Source organism: Orbicella franksi, chromosome 4 (genome assembly GCF_964199315.1).
Source record: "Orbicella franksi chromosome 4, jaOrbFran1.1, whole genome shotgun sequence".
NCBI lineage: Eukaryota > Metazoa > Cnidaria > Anthozoa > Scleractinia > Merulinidae > Orbicella > Orbicella franksi.
In genome coordinates, this window is record NC_138148.1 from 27,981,170 (window position 1) to 28,002,145 (window position 20,976).

Sequence of the window (20,976 nt, forward strand, 5' to 3'; positions counted from 1 at the left end):
AAGATTTTTCGTTGCAATCGATAGTTTTTGTTCTTGAAAAAATCGCATATCTGTGGATTTCAAGCTGTAGGAAAGGCAGAGAGGAGCAAAGACACTAACCTGATAATGAAAAGTGAAAATAAATAAATAAATAAATAACATCGTTGCCATATATAGGAGTAAGAGCTAGATGTGAAAGTTTAAGCTGCCTTAAATTCGGAGCCCAAACGTAAATAAGTTTAAATAAAGTTTTATGTCAAAATAGTCATGTGCAGCTTAAGCCCAAATTCAGCCTTACAGAAAGAATTGGATGTAGGCCTTTTCACTACTTTAACAAGTTTGTCGAGGAAGACACATTGTTAAGTCAATGTGCGGTTTTGAGAAATTTGGAAAGATGAGAAAATATATGTTGCAGGGAATCGCAAAAGGATCTGTTCATTGAAAAATTTGTTCCTCAGCCGATTTGATGCTGACTGGCCGAACCACTGGTCACTCACCATTATTAGTTAATCTAACTTTAACCTGAATCGGGATGTTACCCATGGGTTTGATCTGGTTTGTGGTTTGATTGCCTGAACTTCTCTCCTACTATCCAACCACCCCAACTCCCCACCCCCACGCCCTTCCCCAGCCCAGGAGCCAAACCCCTAAATGTGTTTAGTGTATTTAAATTCGGATGCTGTGTCTGCTGGCTAACAAAGTTTCAGGCCCCGTCCACATAAACTACACGGAAGGAATTTGAAAACTGAGGCTTTACTCTAAAAACGCATCAAATGTTTTCCGTCCACACTAAGATGTCATTTTGGATTTGAGTTTCAGGAAAACTCGGCCAGAAAAATCAAATGACTATTGTGGATTAGTGTGAACGGTAGGCCTAACCGTAGAAATAAAGCTGCGTTTTCAAATTTCTCCGGCGAAGTGTGGTCGCTGCCTTAAGACAGTTCTGCAGAGAAACTGGAACAGATATTAAAATTGCCAGACACTTGAAAAAATGTGTTAAATGAAATATTTGTTTACAAATAGGATTTTTATCTCCTTACCGTAGAAGGAGTCTTAATCAGTGAATTAATTTGAGTTTTGCAAGTGTATGAGTAACTATCAATTCGGGACAGGGTTAGTGGTTGGGGGCAATTCTTTATTCCCCTCTATAGAGCACATTGCGGATCACGTGGGGACGCGGAGTTATGTGTCATTCTTCAGTGTGAAACTTTTTCCCACCTTCTTCCCTCGCTTTGTCCTCATGTTCTTTTATTTGGCCTTTATGTGCCCTCACCTTTACTGGGTTGAATATTTTTATGTAGCCATTGTGGTGAAAGTATTCTTGATAAACTTATTGTGTATACTATTTATGTGATTCTGTTTATTACAATTAAAGCGGCAATGAACTTTTCCCATAGCCATTTTGACCAATATGAATTATTCAAACATGAGCAAATATATATCCTTAAAAAAATTACAGCCAAATTTGCGCTTTAATTTCGTGTTATCAACGTCATTCCGAAAAATTACCGTCAACCGACAAAGGGACCCCCCTCCTCCCATTGCGGCAATTTAGCAACTGTAGAGGGTCTGGATGGAATTAACTGACTGGCCGCCTCTCTACTTCGGCCACTTGTTTTGGTCCCGGCGGACAGTCCATACATGCATTCACTCTTATTTCAACCACTCTACAATGGCCACCTCTCCACAACGGCTACGGCCACCTTTCCACAACGGCAACGGCCACTACAACGCGTCCCAACTGACAAAGTAAACTCTCCACAACGGCCAGTTAATGACGATAATCGGACTGACGAACGGTGTATACAAAACCTTGATCCGTACCACCTTTCTTTGGTCTACTTCTGTTTCTGCCTGGTTTCAGTTTTGTTGATGTATTTTGAGAATGTGCTGTAGACGTATTTATATGTTAAAATAGTTTTTCTCTTATTTTTTAAAAAACGTTGCATCCCAATGAAACAGGTGTCATCTTACACCCCTACCTCCCCATAACGGCCATTTCTCTACAAGTGCGTTTTTCCTCTGTCCCCAAGGTGATGGTTTTGGGGGAAGGGGGTTCGACTGCATTGTTTATTAAATGAGTCAACCAGGAGAGGTTTCAGTCATTGAAGACCTCTAGTTAATTATTAGCAGCCACTTAACTGACAACTGATATATAGACAAAATTTTAACTGACAACTGGCATTTGCACTCCCCCTCCCATCCAGACCCTCACTGTAAGCTTTCGCATTTGCGCCGAGCGATCGTCTTACAATTTTCCTCAGTTTCCACTCATATGTGGTAGACCAGCCATTCCAACAAACACAAAGAGTTTGTTTATGTTTGAGTATGTTTGTCCACCGAATTTCTGGATATCGAATCCGACAAAAGAAGTTTAGAAGCCGTAATTTGAAGACCTGCTAAGTTTCCCTCCAACCCCTCCCAATTTTTCTGGAAGTACATATATTCAGCCCCCACCCTGACCCACCTCGAGTGGTATAATACCTGCAAACTAACTAGTTCAAAAGTTATTGAAATACAGTAGTGCCAAGAAAGTCAATTATCAGTTAGCAGACATTTGTCTTAGCCTTTCTTCAATGCTTGGTTCAGTTAGTTTTGAATGGGGTGAGCGTAAAAAGCATCCGAGCCAATTTCCTTTTGTCTTTTAGAAGGAAAAACTGCACAAAGGGTATCCTAAAGAGAAACGTGGCTTGAAAATCGTATTATCCGACGACTAAATCCGACGATGACCGAAAGACCGACAACAGCGTTCATGACGGGCGAAAGGGATGATGGGAGAATCTAACGTAATATCCAAAACAACAACAACCTCAAGAGGAGAAAATGGCGGACACGCGAGGAGGACGTTCTGCCGACATTCATACGTCGAAAACCCCGATTTTATCTTATAGAATACCACGGAATTTATAGCAGCAATGCCCTGGTTCTTCCCTTGGTCGGACTTCATCAAGAAAAGGGCCTGCAGATATCTATTACAGCATTATCTTGGCCATTTTCTGCAAGAAAAGCTGACTTTGGACCAGTTGACTGTCGATCTGTACAATGGAACGGGACGAGTGGACAAAGTGCCTCTTGATGTTTGGGTGAGTAGCGACAAAGCCTAGAGAAATAGGATTGCAAAGAGTTGGTCTTGAGCTCTTTTTTCTTTTTTTTGGCGCGATGGGAATGTATCAACACTTTCTTTGCGCTTAAATGACCGGTTCCCTTAATAATTTGGGGTTTCTTTTAATTTCTTTTGAGCATTTAAACTTTGTATTGTCTTCTTTTCCCCTCGTCAGTTGTAACACCGTGAACGTTTATTAGGCAGAGAAGTGTTTGATTACGCTTAGGGATCGCATTCTATTTGTATATGGTTAAGCAACCAATAATTCAGAGTATATTTCTGTTTCTGTGTGTTTATGGCGAATTCGTCCGTGTTAACAGTGGTGCATATTGTACATGGATTTTGTGGCTAACCATCGGTCAGTCTTGTTTAGAAAATATAGATATTTTAAGTATAAATTTTATTCCAACTGTGTAGGTCTGCATGGAATCGTGTGAGAGATTTTTAATAATATACCGTGTGTAACTCATTGCACATATATTCTGAATATTTTTCATATTTTTCATATTTTTCATATAAATTGAGGTTTCCAAATTATACAGTTAGATGTAAGCTTATACATTTGTATAAGTTTATGCATATGGTGATGTGATCGAGATTTAAGTTTTAGATGGGATGTGATTTTGCATTATTTTGCACCAGCAACATTGATTTTTTTATGGCTCAAAACATTATGCTGGGTGGAACTCCTGTAATTTACTATTATACAGTCGAACCCCTATTAAGCGGCCACCTATTAAACAGCCACTCCTATTAGGGAGCCAGTAAACAAAGTCCCGATGAGGTCTTTTGTATTGTTTTTACATGTACCTCTATTAAATGGCCAACCCCTTTAAGTGGCCACTATCCATTTCCCCGATGGTGGCCGTTTAATAGGGGTTGAACAGTGTAATGCACTTTAATTTGCATGTAATACAGAACCAGTTTGCAATGACGAATCCTCACTCACTGAAATAAATGATAAGAAAAAGAGTGGAAGTTGACAGTTTGGAAATTAATGCAGACTGGAGGAAGAATAATACAAAAAGCTTATTTCTCTGATACATGTAGTCCTTAGCTTTCAGACAACACTGTATAGGTCCTGTGGTGTGTTTCTCTCTTCTAGTCGTGCTCCAGGGATTGTGAGAGTGAGCGTGAGCTTTAGCTTTTGTGATTCGTTGCTGAAAACTGTAGATCTCTTACGGCAGATGTTGTACATGTGGGCACCAGCTTCTATTGTAAATGACCTAGCCTGCATAGCAAGCGTTTCCGTGGGGTTGGAAGCAAAGAAAGACCGAGGAACGGGATTTTTCGGTGTTTTGTCTGCATGGAAAATGGGGCGAGAGCCAAGAAAAAGAAAGAGGGGGTTGAGAGAGTGGAAGGAAGGAAACACTTGCAGACAAACCCCTGGATTTTAAAAAACCTCCATTCGCCAGTGAACAGAGCTCGTGATTGGCTAGGCTAGTCCAATATTATTGACATGTGTCGTTCAAAGGTATTAAACTTCTGAGTGCCAGAAAAAAGAGGAAGACGCATTCGAAGTTTGTTTACAAAACGGGTTTTAACTTTTCTTGCTGAACAAGGATTTAGTCATCAGCTTCGACAGTACAGTAGAAAGCCTGTAGTACAATGCCGACACTTTGGTTTTTCGAAGCCGGCACATTATTGTAGAAGCAAGTGCGACATAATTTGCAGCTGTTCCTTTAATTTTAACATCACTTTCTTGAATGCCACATGCACGAAGGACAAAATAATAAACCACTGGACAGAAAATTTTCACTACTGCGTGGAAAACCTAGTGATTTCGTGTGACTTGTTACATAGCAACATGTTGTCGTAAGTACTCTGACATTTCATTAGAAGCATTTTTGTTGACAGCAGTTAGAATTACCTCTGGGTACAGTTCTGAATGAATTGTTATAGTGTTAGCTGCGGCATGCCAGTTTTTGTCACAGATTTGCCTAACCAAAAATTTAGTCGTGTCGTCGTGGGGAATTCTTATGAGGACATTTTATAAACAATTTTGACTTGGAGGCTGCCTAGGGGAAGATTATCTTTATTCAGATACTGGTGAAGGTTATCGTTATTTTCCCTCTCAGATGTTTGAAGCCTCTCCTACCCAAATTGCAAAGTTTTCAGAGAAGACTTTCCGTTGTTTGTTTTTGCTACAGGCCATAACACTCGAGCCGATTTGGTGATCTGGCGTTTCCAGCAAATGCTTCTTTACTGGAGTTACCTTTGTGGGAGTTGACTTGCTAATTTTACCTTGTATTGATTCCTGGATGAATGAATACAGTGATCCAAGATTTCGAATCTTGCAAGTACAAGGATTACTAATGCGACTTGAATACTTCTTAGATTTTAACTTTCTGGCAGATTTGTGTTAAAACTTCACCCTTACAGTCCTTCCTTTTAGATGGATTGAGTAGAAATATAGCTTGATTATAAATTACCAATTTAATTCATCGAGATTTCTCCGTTCCCACTGTGCATATTTTGAGAAGTTAAAGTTTATTTTGCTTCAAAGTTCACTTCCGCTACGGAAGGCCAAAGATTTTATTGGTTAATTTATGACAGCCGATGACAGCACGAAATCGCAGTGTGCGTACTCAGGCATGAAAGGCCAAGTGGGCGGTTTTGAAAATCCAGGGGTTTGTCTGCAAGCGTTTCCTTCCTTCCTTCCCCTCCCCCTCCCCCCTCTTTTACTTGCTCCATTTTTTGCGCTGTAATTCTTTGCTCCCAAACCCCACAGAAACACTTGCTACGCAGGCTATAAATGACCCAATTATAAGCAGGGTTCTCCTGAAAATTTGAAGTAGAGGGAGAATAACTTTGAGTAGGCGGCGGACAATGCCGATTAAAGGACGTGAAGTGGTTTTATCAGAGCCACGTGGAGGGGAGGGGGGGTGACCACTACCTTTTCTTGGGGGGTCCGGGATCCTCCCCGGGAAAATTTTGAAATTGGGATTCTAAAAAGTGCATTTCAGTGTATTTTAAGCAATCATGGTTTTGTTCTTTTCTCAAAGAAAAGCAATTTCACCGAGAAAAACATACATGTAATGTAGTGTGTTAGTTGAACAGGTTAATCATCGTCATCCGTATGAAATTCAAAAAAAATATCAAAAACATCAAAAATGTTCTCATTTTGTGGTCAATCACGTGTGTAAAAACAGATGAGAAAGCCAAATGAGAAAAGAGTTTTGCTGGCATTGAAGGCACTAGATTGAGGTTTGACATTTATTTTGTTAAAAGACAAGTTTTGAGTTGCTTTAACACAGTGCTAGGGATGGAATTCATTGAACGTGATGAAGCTTGTGATTGGTAACCGTTGCAAGTGGAAGCCTCTAATACTTGGTGAAGTTTCCCGCGGATTTAAGCTCAGAATCTTGTCTGATTAAGCGTGCGGACCATCATCAACGTTTTGAGCCTTTGCGGTAGTTTGGGTTTTTCGCTCATGTTTTCAAAAGTGATAAAATTAATACAATCAAACTTAAACTTGGCATATTTTGTAAATGTTTCGCTTTATAATGAAGCCTTGAAATAGTGCATGTATTTATTCATGCGTCCCTGCTCGATAAGCTCGCCTGTTTTATATCTCACTTTCAATATTTACACAAACATCTTACAGCTGCCGAGTTTAAAGACTGTGTAAGATCTTGCAAAGTTTGTTTCTTTTGTTGAAAGAAATCTTTGCAGTTATTTGCTCTCAAAAATCCTCCATGTGCAAGCCAAGCACTGGGTTGCATGTCATTGTGTTTAAAGAACTAATTAAATTACACTTATGACCTTCGTTTGTGCCATTTCTATTTTCTTTTCAATTTATCCCAGGAACTGAACAGCGATTGCTGGGTTTTTCGCTTCATTTTCAGAGGAAAACTGAGCTTTAACTTAACCCCGGCTGTCAAATATTTCAGTGCTGCTGTCACAGCTCAATGCCCATGTCACGTTTTTGGCGGCAATTCTCACGGCCCGAATGATTTCAGATTCTTTTATCTTACAGCTACTGTACAAGAGTTGTATTTTTTTAATCGCTACGTATTTGCTGAGAAAATTAGACATATTGTTTTCAGTTTATGCTTAATTTTATAGACGGATAAGCTCACATTGCTAGAAATATTTTTTTTTTTCATGATTTATTTACTATGAGTAGCTGGCGTGCCAAGGACGACTAGACGGCAAATTTCGCCGGTACCTGGAGCTTACAGAGAACTCTGTTATAAGTTCTGGAGTGGAGTAAATCTGGAGAATGATCAAATCATATACAGTAAATTCTCACCTTGTAGATACCCCACTACTACAGCCAGAAGCTACTTCCCATGCTCAAACTACAAAGTAATATATGGAAATAACTTCTGCTAAATGTTATGAAATTTTGGACGCTTCCTGTGGTCCCAAACTAAAATTTTTTAGGAAGTCTCAGATGCCTTGAACATTAGCCTAGCTTATTTCTAATAAGTAACATTGACATTTACAAGTATAAATCAGTAATTGATTACAGATGATGTCAAAATGTGGTAGAACAAACAAGTGGTACACATTAGGCAATAGCCGATTGTGTTGTTGATGTTCTTACCACATTTTACCCACATAAATAAAAGTTTGTTCTAGATGTGGAAAGGAAAATAGAAATACAAAACATACATGTATTTGGAAAAGGAAATATGAGGTTAACCCTGTAATGTTCCCTTAAATAATAACACATGTACGTATTACGTAAAAATATATTACATAATAATAGAAGCCACATATGGTGACAGTGATGGAAAAAGATACAATGTACCATAAAATGAAAAAGTTTAAGAGTTAATACTATTTACATTTTAAGAAAAGACTTGATTTCATCTGTAATCATTAGTGACAACTGAACAGACATTAAAATGAGTTTAATTAGGATGAAAATGGATGTGCAGTGAATTTTTGAATCAGTATGAGTATGTTCAACTCAGAAATTAACTTAAGTTGATAATATTAACTTTATATATACATGTAATTGGGGTGGTGAGGGACACAGCTGCAACCTGTTCATGAGTCTCCTGGTCTTCCTCCCAATCTGCGGATACATTGTACATGTACATCAGGGGTTTTATTAAAGCATTAATGAAATCCCTGCCATACTGTAGTTTATGTGATCACAATAATTTATAAGTTTAAGTGCCATGAATGATTTCAGTCAGTGAATGAGATGTTGGACAATGCTGGCATTCCAGTGGAGATCATTGATGGATTTATTGGCAGCATCTCAGTGTCTGTTCCATGGACAGCTCTTCTCAGCGAAAGCTGTTGTTTGGATATCCAAGGTCTTGAAGTTACTATCACACCAAGACAGCGTGTAGACACAGGTACTATCACTATAGTTATTTACAGTTCTTTCAATACATTGTAAGCTTTGATGGCCGAGAAGTGTGCTCCTTTTTCCCCCTAAATAATTTAAAGCAATTTGATAATGATTCGTTCAAACCTACGTAACGTAAAAATTCCTTTTATGGACTTAAATGCATTTTTTCCTTCAGTTTCTACTAATTTTCTTAAGATCAACCCCAACTGTGCATTCACGTGCCATTCTGGTCACAAATAATTGTGACTTGTCCTGGTTATTGTCTCACTTGACTCGTTTTGAGAGCGTTGTGACTGAACAACCAGCCACATGGAGAGAGTACATAACATAACAAGCTTCTTTGTTAGACAAGGAAAGATTGAAATTTCGGCCTTTAGAAAATCATGAATAATATAATAATATCAGAGTTTGATCACCTCTCAGAGTGCAATCGTAATGTTTTATGTTATTTAGGAGGAAGCATGACTGATTCCATGATATGGAATGCGATGACAACAAGCATGCAACTGGCTCAAGAATGCTTGAAAGAAGGTCCGTCCAACGGAGAGGAACAAGCAGAAGCTACCCCACCCTTTGAAGGTCTAGAATCCTTTGCTCAAACCATAGAATCAGGTGAGTATTGGCAGAAGCAAACTCAATTAACACATTAAACTCATCATACATGTAACACTTGGCTGTAATTGAGAACAATTAATTTTAGATTGTGTGATTCCAGAGAATATCCATACCCACCCCAAGGTGGGTTAATATTCAGCTATTCCAAGGGGGAGGGGGCCAAAATTTTTAAAAGAAAGTACATTTTGTATGAACTACATGTAAGTCTGAATTTCCAGTGGGATGGTGAGTTCAAACCAAAAGCCCCTCCATGGGAGGGGTAAGGGCATTTTCGTGGATCAAATTTGTTAATAATCCTGTTATTCTTATTTATTTAAAAGTTTTGTTTATGTTCACAGTTTTGGCAAGAGTAAAGCTCTCCTTTAGAGACACAGTTATTAGATTTGAACATTTACCAAAAGACACTATAACAGGAATTGGACTACAGATACACATTAGAAGGTACATGTAGGTTAATATCAGTGCAACCCTTTAATTTGAGAGGCATCAGTGAACCAACGTAACATACTGTATACACTACATTAAATCATGAGAACTTCAAATCTAAACAGGATTTTTTACTCAAAGTCTGCTGTTGTTTATAGAATTGATTATTCAGACTTATCTACTGAACTTGGTGAGAGGGATAGTTACTACAAAGCTAAGAGTGTTTATGAACCTGCTGCCTGTACCTGCAAGAACCTAAAAATCTTTGGAGTTTCTGTTCACCTGGACGAATTCCCAGAGGAATCCAGAACTATGCCTCAAGCTCCAGATTTTCCTCAATCACCCCCACCTTCCCCAGGTAGCGATTCATGCTCTCCACCACTTCACCACTCACACAGTCCTCTTGAGGGGCTTTCATTATCAGCTGAACAGTTGCCCACCCACCCCCTCTCAGGAAGTCTCTTACCACCAATCAAGATTGCAACATTCGCTGGCCATTCTGAAATCAAACTGAAGTTGAAACAAAATGTTGCTGTTCCTGGACCTAACGTGGGATTTTGAATGTTTTTTTTTTTTAAATAATTGTCATGTTTTATTTTGTAATGACTCAGTATATGTGAACATATGTAATAAATTACTCTGGATTTTTGATCAAGATGAAGTCAAGATGGCCAGATATTGGCTTTAACCTTTTTTTTTTTTTGCATTTTTTCTCTCTAACACAGAAAAAAATAGCAAGATCGATACTCAATCATCTTGACAGAACAAGCTTGGCCAATAAGGGTTTTATATGGCTTGAATACCATTTTCTTATGGGAAACAGTGGGGAATTTCAGGCAGACCAGAGAGTGCAATTTTGCCTGTTCAGGCATTCAATTCAATCACAATGTGGAGTTTAGTGTAATATCTTCCCACTCTCAGAGCTATCCATTAATAAAGTAGACTTGCATGTACAAACCTATGCTTTTCAGCAATTGGATTTTACATGTAAGAGCTCGAGATTTCTACTACAAATAGAAGGTCTAGAATTGCGTTTTAGTTTGAATCTTGCTTGGGTTTTGAAATGGGTTTAGAGTGTAAATTTATGGAATGGTTGAAAGATGTATAGTACAATGTATGTATTCACGTATTCTATTTTTTTTCTTTTTTTTTTTTCAGAGAATAAGGAATTAGCTTTATTTAGACGTTAATAGTCAATTTTTGCTAGATTGCTTGACATGATTATTTGATGTCTTTTAGGTGGATGTTGAATGCTTTCTTGGAACACTAAATGTTTTCTTGTCACCTAAACAAGTTCATCTGCTTGTAGAACTCTGCAGTGGATTTTCATCACCAGGTTTGCTTTTAAAAAGATGTTTAGGACACAAAATAATATTATAAAGCTATAACTAATTACTGCATCTAACAGATCTAGACAATGAAGACAAAGAGAGGTACATTATACATGTACAGACACACAGATAGAAAGACAGACAGACAGATATACATGTATCTGTGCAGTAGGCCTGAGAGACACTCAACATTTCATCTAATCTCTCATTGCTGTGCAAACTGTTAAGTACCAGTTCAATAACTACAAAATTTTATAACACGTGTAAGCAATTGTAGACCTGTCTTTCTCTTTTAGATGTTTCTGGCTAAACTACAGGGAAGGGCCACTCCGTTAACAAACCCATGCAATCAGAAGACTTTCAAAAGATAGAACAAGACTTACAGAACCAGCTTATGTCTGCCAGGCAGCAGGACCAGAGACATCAACAAGGCCAGCAACGGGTAGACTCATGGAACTTCAACTTTGACTCTACTTATGGAACAAACGATGTACTGTCCCACGACTCCTCAGGTGTCGATTATTACAACATCTTAGGGGAGGAAGGAGAGGAAACCTTCTATTCCATGTCGCCTAGCCATGATGTGCTTCCTCCCCTTGAGGAACCAGTTTTACCAGCTGACATGTTTGTAGTAAAATCCTCAGGAAATCTGCTGCAGTCACCAGAATTTTCTGCCTTGGGGACTTTAGGGGGTGGGCATTCATCCCCGTACAACTTGATGAACACTATAGGCTGTGATAAGCGATTTATGAGCCAGAAAGTTCAGATGCCAGGTTAGCTTTAAAGTAATGATTATGAGAACACTTATTTATAAACTGAAGGTGGATTTGATTTCTGTAGACCTGTTTTAGATCCAGAACTGCCCATTGAACCATCTTGTGACCCTCCTATTTTTTTAAAAATAGGAGGGTCCATTAAAAATAGGAGGGTAATAATCCATTAAAATGGATTATTACCAACAAAAATTAATTTGTAGTTATATGATCATTGATGGCAACTTGGGAAAATTTGGGGGAGGTGGGGGTGGTTTGGGATGGGTTTGGGGGTTGGGTTTGGGAGGATATTCTGCCTTTAACAACTGCATCGCAAAATGGAGGCTGGGTGCCTGTGATATCCAGGAGCTTCCACTATTGGCAGCCAGCTCCTAGATGGAGACTGCTCCCATGGCTGGCAAATCCTGGCAAGCCAGCCATGAGCCCCCACGCAGAAGGGAGAGCAGGCACCCGTCACACTGTGTGAACAGTGGAAAAGAGGGAGGGAAATGGGGGGGAGGGAGGAAGCCTTGAAGATGAGGTCCCATGAACTGCCACGCAAATAACACGCTAGCGCCTGTAACGCTAAACACACTTCAGTCAAAGAGCACATGGGATCTGGCGCATGCCCATGTATGAAACGCCGCTGACTCCAGACAACACTGGCGCTCTTTGTTGTTGACTCCGTTAAATTGCATTTAACTGCATTTAACAACTGCATCGCAAAATGGAGGCTGGGTGCCTGTAATATCCAGGAGCTTCCACTATTGGCAGCCAGCTCCTAGATGGAGACTGCTCCCATGGCTGGCAAATGCTGGCAAGCCAGCCATGAGCCCCCACGCCAAGCCGGAGGACCTCCGAGCAGCGCGCTAGCCAGCTCGGAGAAGAGAGGGGCTCATGGATGGGGAGGCCAGAGCCCCGAGAAAAATGCCCAAATCCGTAGGCACCCAGTAACTGGCAAATTAGTGACAAAAACCATACCTGTTAGGCAAGTCGTTCAGCTACTGAAAGGATGGTTTCCACAGGTGTGCCCACATATAACAAGTAAGCATCACTCGACCAGCGACCCATTGTCTTAATGAGATGATCAGGAACACCTCTCTGGGCAGCAGTTGTAGCGGCTCCAATTCTAAAACTATGACCCGAGAACTTTCCAGGAAGCCTTGAAGATGAGGTCCCATGAACTGCCACGCAAATAACACGCTAGCGCCTGTAACGCTAAACACACTTCAGTCAAAGAGCACATGGGATCTGGCGCATGCCCATGTATGAAACGCCGCTGACTCCAGACAACACTGGCACTCTTTGTTGTTAACTCCGTTAAATTGCATTTAACTGCATTAAGCCCTAGGCACGTTGCACATTTTACCTGTATGGACCTTGGCCCTGTGTCAAGGAAAACAAATGCAAAAACAAAAACAAAACAAAGCAAAAGCAACAAACTTGCAACAACTTTGTTTGTTTGTTTTTCACAAGGAGCCTCTCTAGCAGAAGCTGCGAATACTGTGTTTGTCAGTGCAAAGCAATCCATATCATCAGTTCCTGACATGAGAACTGGTAAGGAAAACTAACAAAGTTGAATATGATCAGATTCAGGTGACATGTCTAGCTAATAGAATGTTCCTATATTATTATAGTTTGTTGCAAATGACAAGCACTTTTGAATGACATGTTTAGTTGTCTTGATTGTAAAGGAGAACAACCATGTTGTTCATTTTGAAATCACAGATTGAATAACTTTTGCCTTTGTTTACTAATACATGCAGATGCTCCTCAAAGCACTGTTTCTAGACACAGTATGTCGTCTGCAAATCCTGGTCTTGCTGGAATAGCAGCCCTAGATGATCCAAGCCCTGATGTGACAAAAATAAGTATCAAGCTCACCAGCTTGGCAATGACAGTGCTTCACATTGATCCAGTGTTGTCGCCATCATCAGAGATAGAAGACTTCCACTCCAGTGACAGTCATCCGTTGTCTCTCATGGCAGACAAGTTCTTTTCTAGCCTTGGTACATACGGATTTGGAGGAAAAGACTTTGAAGGGATGGCAGAGAAGTTTGCTTTGGCATGTTGTGCAGATCATCTCAGGTAGGTGTCTTTGTGCAGTCCCTTAATTAGCCACCAGTAACACGATCGAGACTGTTACTAGCAGTAGCTGACAAGGACTTGCTGTATTGCACATGGCACTGAGTATGACCTAGGATATGGGAGGAACCTGGGGATGGTGCAGTGGTTTAAATATGCACATGGTTTGGTGTTATTGGTTTGAATCTTGGTCAGAGTCAGGCCCTTAAAAGTTTGGTCCTTACTGTACATTGTGTTGGCAAGGCACTAGGTTTGTTCAAGTTCCTTGAGAGGGGGTGGGGTGGGGGTGTTACAATACCTATAACTGTCATGTATCTTTATCTATAGGCATGTGCTGTTTTGGTCTGAAAAGAGGAGTAAATTTTGACCACTTTGGGCTGAAATAGGGTATATTTGTTACTTTGGCTTTACAGGCACTGGGTATCTTGTTTACATTTATCAACTAATTTTTTTCTGCATCATTACTGGAAAATTTGTAGCTGCTCTCCAATTTTTATGTAAATGGAAATCATTCCTCGTTAGCTTTGATCATGCATGTGTGGTAATTCTAATGGTCTGAAATGGAGTATCAATTTTTTGGTTTGGGTCTGAGAAAGGGTATGGACAATCACAGATTTTGGTCTCTAGTAAGATAGGGGTTTCAAAGATTGGGCCATACACCCCCCATGAAAAACTTTGGGGGGTGCCCCCCACCCCCAAGGATTCAAGTATATATTATGTGTATTTTCACAAGTTATCTTAAAGTTTGTGACATTTGATTCTGCAGATGTATGGCTGCCCCTATCTCATTTGAATTTGAGAGAACAGTCAGCAGTTCACACCAGACTGGAAACATTGAATTGTCAATAGGGAAACTGGAGCTGAATGAATATTTATTTGAACGATTATCAACTTCTTCACCCACTCCAACTCCATACTCCATAACTCAGGTACAGTAGTTGTCAACTTCATGTATCCTTTCACATTTTTGCACTATTAGTGGTATGTTGGACATAACTGAACAATTTTGTATTTACATTCTGACAGTAGGCTGAAATAACAATGGGTCGTTATAATAATAATGCAGGAACGTGTACATGTGCAGCTTTTAGTCTAAATGCACAACCCCACCAGCTCTGCTTATTATTCCATTGGGTTTAAATACATAGTAGAAACATAGTACAGTAGATGGTCAAAATAACAGGAGAAAGGCAGTTTGACCTGAAAAATGAATATTTCTCAAGATTTACTGGGCAACACATTAGAAATACATTATAAGTTTGGCACACTCTTTTGTAAAGTTTTCAGGTAGATTGTTTGAATTTGCATACGTTTTAATATTTTATTTTTCCCAGTGTTCATTTTGAATCAGATGTACAAAAGACATGAAAACATGATAAGAAAGGAGAGGATTTTCTGTAGGACAGGATGGAGAGGCCATTGAACTTACAAAATATAAAAAAAATCAAGGCTTAGTTAAGGAAAGTCATGGAAAATAACAGTTAAGTCTGGTAGATGTACGTCCATCGCTGCAGGTGTCAAAACAAGTACAAAATAAAACAGAGGCGAGTTAACGGGCAATGAATAGCCTCCCACGCAGACGTTCTTGGGTCAATTTGTACTGCACCCATTTTGGCGAGAGGCTCTAAAATAGAAATTTACTGCGAAGTATCTCGGCACTTTTGTAACTCATTGTAGCTCTTCAGAGAGCACTGCATTTAACCTTTCCTTAGATTGGTAAACTTGTTACTGTATGTCCCGCATTTATAACGGATTCAGATGATTTCTAAGGTCTCGTCCACACTATGCCGGAGAAATTCGAAAATTACATTTTCACTCTGAGAACGCATTAAGTGTTTTCTGTCCACACTTAACACCGGAGAAATGTTTTCCGTCCAGTCTAAAACGCAAAGCTGGCGTTTTCAAATTCCTCCGGTTTGAAAAGCGTTTTCAGAAAGCTCTCAGAGTGTTTTTGTGACGGATTAATGTGGACGATAGGCCTAACTGTAGAAATAAAGCTGCGTTTTCATTTTTTTTCTGGCATACTGTGGTCAGAACCAAAGTGTAGAGGAACTGGTGAAGCATTTGTGGCTTAGTTTTCGAGTGATAATATTAGACCATTATTGTAGACCCAGCTCTGTTTAAAATAATCCGATGGGAAATGCAATTTTTCATTGTCAAGATTTTGAAATTCTCATTACAAATTAACGGAACCATGATCAAAAGCTACTGTCTTACAGTACATACAGTTTTTGCATAGAACGAAGTTAGTTTCCTTATTTTTAACCCGTGAATTGTGATAGTCACGATTTGTGTTGGGTGGTCAGGTCATTGTTATCACCAACATGGTACCATGAGGATGCTTCAAGTTGCTTAAGGTGGCCCCCTATAGTTTTACGATCGCACGCGCGCTGAGGACGAAAGCTCAAGTAATCTGCGCGCGCTTGAAGGAAAACGTCAGTGTTTTTCGATATTTTATTACGTCAACATGAGCACAACAAGCAAAACTGACCGTGAATTTTCTCGCGTTTCCTTCGGTGAAATTCCATAAAACTTGGCAGATTGGTAGTAAATATTTTACTTTAGTCGGAGCTCGTTTTTGAGGGAAATCTATAAGACCAGTTTTTTCGCAGCGGAAAAAGACGTACATTTACAAAAATCGAAAAACCTGCGTTTACAAACCCTACTTTTTCCGTGTTTAAAATTCGTGTCCCGCAGGAAGTGATATGCTGTGGAAATTTTGGAAGATTTCACCGAAGGAAATTCAAGAAAATCGCAAGTAAAGCCATAAAAAAGTAAAAAACATAATTTTTTGGGCATTTCTAATTCAAGACTAAATCCAATAATTTTAACAGAGATGATAGTAAAACACTATTTAATCATTGCTTATTACATGTAATTAGTTTGAGGGGACTGGGTGTAAATACGAATGCAAAAACGGCATTCAAAACATAACACTTGCGCGCGCAACGCCATAAATGATTACCCTATGGAGCCACCTTAATTCGCAACCTTTCTGGTAGAAAATCGCAGGCCTCACTCTGAACTCTGAAATCTCTTCCTCTGACTGTGCTGCAAACTTCTGGCAATGTATTGTCTTTTGACAGAATCAGCAGGCTTTGTTTACACAAGCCATAGAAGATACTCTCACAGTAGAACAGCCTTTTAACATTCACCTGTCCTGCCCTTCACTTACTCTGGTCTTAAGATGAGCAATCGAGTCCTACAGCTGTATATAGACAAACTGGTACGGCTCATAGAAGTAACTGTTTTCGCTCCGTACACGGTCCCAGAGTGCATTTAATTTAGGGGAATTGGATATTTTAATTCGTTTTTTGAGCTAGGGGGACAAATCGCAGCTTAAGGTAGTTTCCGGTCCACGTAGGTTTCGAAAATTTGCTTCTCATTCAGGGGATTTAGAATAGTTTCACGTCTTTCGTGAGCAACGAAGAGAAACGATTTGACTACCCGTATGATTTGTGCAGATCGTAAAGGCATCCTGTACCAGCCTATCAAATTCCCACTGGGTAATTCGAACTCGTCTAAATAAATTTGTAAATTTATGATCATTCAAGCCAGAAAACAGTGATTCAAATGCATAACGAGGAAGTGGGATGACAATGTTAAATTGCTAATAGAGTTAGAGAGACAACTCTATCGACACTTGTTTGGTGCACTATAAGTACTGTCTTCTAGTGAGGTTCATCCCCAAAAAGTGAAAATCTGCTCAAGCCTGAAATTCTCTAAAATATTCTTCCCTAAATTTCTTCTTGTAATTTTAAGAATGATCGCGTTCTACGAAAATACCTCTCTGACTTCGTATTATTTGTGAAATAAGTACAGACCTCTGGAGTTACATCATGATGCCAACACAGATCTATCAGACAAAGTTATGTTCTTAGCAGTGGAATCAACTTATGTTTTCACTGGCATTATAGGTTTCCCATTCCTGACTTACGGCCCGCTGTAGATCGGCGTCCCTGGTGGAAACAGTCGTTGAGAAAGGAGTGCTTAATATTTGACTTTTCAGCCGTAGAATTCAACACATCCCTTACTGGATCAGAGCTTCCCTGCCATTACAATTTAAGCTTCAAAGAATTGCATGGTATGGAAAACCTAGGGTTTACAATGTAGTTAAGATACTGGTCTTGTCTTTTATTTACGATAACGAAGAAGTAAGTACTTTATTAATTGTATCTTGAATACAACACATTCCAAGCAGGCTTAGTTCCTTGAAATTGCTGCGAAGTTTCAAAAATCGTAGTCATTTCACCGTATGTTAATTTCCTATATTACTTTGAAATCAGCAAACTAGTGAATTGACAAAAAACTTTTTTTTTAAAGTAATTGTATTGAAAATGTGAACTTTCACTGTGCTCCAGCTCAGGTAGTGCTGCTTCAAGACAAGTGACCAGTTTTATGAGTCTTGGGCCAGTTATGGTGGCTTCCTAAAGTTTTAAAAACGCAGTTTAAGTCAAGACTAAATGCCATATATTGTTTTAACAGAGATGATTTGAAAACACTATTTCATCATTGTTTGTTACATTTGATAAGTTTGAGAGAACTGGGTTTAAAATACGAATGTAAAGCTAGCTTTCAAAATATGTAACACTAGCTTGCGCAACACGGTAAATAATTTCCCTGTCTGAGCATATCAACAGGGTATTTGAGGGTTGTTAGTAACACTTTGTTACCTTTTTCTAAGACTAAAACAAACCCTTAAAAGTGATGTGTTAGCCGTAAGGAGAGGTTTCGCTCTGAATGGTTTTGACAGGTTATTTCCAGGAAGATACCAGCGGTGATAAAATGCCTGTTATTCATGTCACGCATAGTCAAACTGAAAACGATACAGGAAATGGTGGCTTTGACTGGCCAAGGTAATGATGTTATAACCTGCCACACAGTACAAATGTACAGTGTTTATGGTGTATTTGGATGCTTTGAGTGTTTCACGTGTCTTTAGAGGAGCTCAGTCGCGGTATTTTGAGTATTTTGGCCACCTACAAAATTACCTTTAAATTGAAGGAAGTTTACTAAGATAGTAAAACACCAAAGAGATAATAATAAACCATAAAGGACCAGGATGGTTAAGGGTGGAGAAGATTAACACGGATTGCAAACGACGACCTTAAAAAATTTAGGCTAAACTTTTTAAGACGCGCAAACTGTGACATAGTATTCATGCACATCCGCTACTCTTTTCAAACTGTCTGCGAATTTTTTAACGCCTCTGACAAATTATTTTGATATAAAGTGTAGGATATAAGTCGTACGGCTCAACGTCCGATTGCCTGATCTAAAATAGTGGGGTTTTTTTTCGGTAATTTGTAACTAGCGAATCTGGCATATAGTGGCGCGGCACTTCCACGACAGAAGCGTTAAAATAACAACGAAAATATCACGCCGCTCGCTGTTGCAAGTTTAACTGCAAAGTATAACCGTTCTCTCGAACGGTTCGTGCCCGGTCTCTCTTCTAACCATTTATCTGTTACAAATTTCACACGGTATAGATCATAACAAATGCTATTTGTTTGAAGGATTGTGATTACTGTGCAGCCACCTGCTCTTTCGTCAGCTCTGGAGGAAGTTCCCTCGTCGGATAACTCGCCCCTCAGTTCTCTGGATCCTGTGATGAAGGCCGAACCGTCTCCCATCTCCTGCAGACCAGTCATGTTTGAGACAGAAGAGGTTAGTCTTGTTTTCAGTCCATGAAGCTTTTCTTAGTATGCTGCTCATAATGGTCAACAGCCAGCCCCTTAACAGGGATTGTTCAAAGACTTCTAGTGGCAATAAGACCACTGTTCATAAATTCCTTGCTAAATGATGCTAACTAATCTTCTACCTTCTTAACTTGAGAAAGAAAAGTGGATTTCTGCATACATATGGCGAATTGTCACCACTATTTGTAACCCCAGCTATCCAAATCGATTTAAGGAACCTCTTTATAACGAAGTAGTCCGTCTTGAGTTCTTCGAGATCACAAGGAAAAGTATTAACCCAGGGGATTTAAAAAGTGTGAACGCTATGGGGTGGCCCTGAGGAAAGACAATTTTTTACGCACGCTTCGCGGCCGTTCTCGCGCACTCGCATCGTTCGTGCGTTCGAAGAGAAATAACAATTTGGCTAAAATCCTTGACGCAGTTCCTTTAATAAACACTGGCTGAGTCAGGAAATGATGGCATTTGCTTTAATATAATTTACAATGTGGGTTGTTAAGCTATTTTAATACAAGTAGATCAAAAGCAACAATAACGGCTACAATTGAAGTATGGAACTGAATGTAATAAGCGTTTGGATTGCAGCTTTTAATGCCTGGAAGTCAGGAGGAAATGACCAAATTTCAAGACGATACAGTGGCATCCTCTAAAGTACATGTTGAATGCACCTTTTAAAGACTAGATGTCAACCTGCACACGAAGGATGTCTTTGAAAATATTTATAACAGGTGGGTGAGACTATAAAGAAGAGATGGAAGTTTTATAAAATACATGGAATTGCAGTTCCTGGAGAAAAGAGAAAATATTTGACTCTCATGGATTTAAGAACACATTTTATGTCTGGATCAGTTCCCTGTCGCGCGCTCTGATCGAGACAGTAATAGTAATAGTAACTGAACCGAGTAGGCTGAGTACTATTCAGGGGCTAATTGGGCGAGCTATTTCAAAATCAGACATTTGCGCAGCGCAAGGCTGTTTTGAAATAACGAGTGGGATTACTCTCCAACTATGCAGCACGAGGTCCAATTACTAATTAATCGTACCAAGAACTAAGTCTTTTCATGAGAACATATTTTCAGCGACAGTCATTAGTATTTCCCATAAGTTTTACAAACAGTATGTAAATCTGATCAGCGTGATCTCGCGCCAGTGACATGACAAACTAGCGCGCGGAGGACCTATCAGATGCGGTTAAGAGATGAAATTGCACTGTACAAATGCAAACAGAAGACGTAGTGTAAGGAACAATATGATTCCGTTGTTGCCCCTCCCCCACTCCCTCTTTTTTTCACCCCCTGTCCGCCATAGCATTTTCAAAACTTGATAGAGGATCAGGAACGGACTTCGTCAATTTCGTCGTTTTTGTTTTTGTTTTGTTGTTGTTGTTGTTGTTTTCAAGGCTAGCCAGTGACCTGTTGTTATGGGAACCTATGGCTCCCTCCCCAGCGGACCGGCCTGACCCATGTGGGTTTAATATTGGTACAGGGCTGAACCTAGCCAGTCAGATGATGCAGGCACAGGGACCGGAAATGTTTGTCACGTGTAGATCAGGGCTACGCAGCTACGATGATGGCAAGTAACTTTTTCTTGAAAATATCTAGTAAGAAAGCTCGCAGTAAAAGCCGTACTTCTATTTACCAATTAGACCACGAGGCCGAGTTTTGTTTTGTTTTGT

The 20,976-nt window shown here is 39.6% G+C and overlaps 1 pseudogene; it reads left to right on the forward strand.

Moving 5' to 3' along the window:
• Positions 1 to 2,674: 2,674 nt before the first annotated feature.
• The window catches only part of LOC145484529 (autophagy-related protein 2 homolog B-like), a 41,914-nt pseudogene continuing 23,612 nt past the window's right edge, over positions 2,675 to 20,976 (forward strand).